Source organism: Anomalospiza imberbis, unplaced genomic scaffold (genome assembly GCF_031753505.1).
Source record: "Anomalospiza imberbis isolate Cuckoo-Finch-1a 21T00152 unplaced genomic scaffold, ASM3175350v1 scaffold_56, whole genome shotgun sequence".
Lineage (NCBI taxonomy): Eukaryota > Metazoa > Chordata > Aves > Passeriformes > Viduidae > Anomalospiza > Anomalospiza imberbis.
The window spans coordinates 81,861-83,005 of record NW_027100171.1 but is presented as its reverse complement, the minus strand read 5'-3'; positions in this window follow the sequence as shown (position 1 = coordinate 83,005).

Below are 1,145 nucleotides of genomic sequence, written 5' to 3'. Positions count from 1 at the left end.
GAGAGGATCTGGGGGTACCCGGGTGATGCCAATGATGGTGATGGGAACCCCGTGCTGAGTATAAACTTCCCTGAAGAATTCCTGGGGGGGTTTTGTCTATCTCCAGGGTTTTTCGGGTCCTGGTGGATTTTTGGGGGGTTCCCAGGGGGTTTTACGGATTCCCAAATGGGTGATTGGGCAATCCCAGGGCGAACCCAAGGCTGGTTTGGTGTACCTGCCGGTGACAGAGATGGGGACCCTCTGCAGGGATGAACATTCTCAGGGGGGTCTGGGGCATGCTGGGAGTTCTTGTGGGAATTTTGATGTCCTGGGAGGGTTTGGGGGGTGTCTGTGTGGGGTTTTTGCGGTCTTGGGGAGTTTTTGGAGGGCCGAGGGATGGTTTTGGGGTCCCGGGGAGGTCGGGGTGTCCCGGGGGGTTTGGGGGTCCCAGGAGGGTTTGGGGGTTCCTGGGCGATGCCGGTGACTGAGCTGGGACCCCGTGCCGGCTATGAACCTTCTCACTGCGCACGGGCAGTGTCAGCGTGTTCAGGGAGATCCTGGGGTGCCCGGGAGTCACCCCAAAACCAAGGGGACCCCAAATGCTCGGGGACCCCCCCAAACTCCCCTCACCGTTGGATCTGCGGCAGGAAGGGGGGCACCAGCACTCGGCCCCCACCCCTACCATCACAGGGGGCTGTGGAAGAAATCTGGGGGTGCACGGACAGGTCGGGGGGACCCCCAAAGTCCTGGGAAAGGGGGAACACAGGGGAACTCCCAGGAATCCCCACTGGGGGCTTAGGGGAGATCCAGGAGGAATTTGGCGAGCTTAATTGTGTCACTGTCGTCAGCAAAGAGGACTGCAAGGGTCCCCGGTGTCCCCATTCCCTGCAAAAGGTGGGAAAACCCAGGCTGGCTGGGAATAGGGGTCCCGGGTGTCCTCGGTGTTGAGGAAAGGAGGGACTGGGCACTGGGAAAGGCAGGAATAGGGGTCCAGGGGGTCTCTGGGCAAAGGAAAAGGGGGCTCTGGGGGCTGGGAGAGGCGGCATGGCCGGGAAAGGGGTGCGGGGGTTGCCGGGGCCAGATAAGGGGGTGCGGGGTGGAACCCAAGCCGGGAATAGGGGTGCGGGGGGATGGTGGTGCCCGGGAATGGGGGTTCAGGGGCCCCT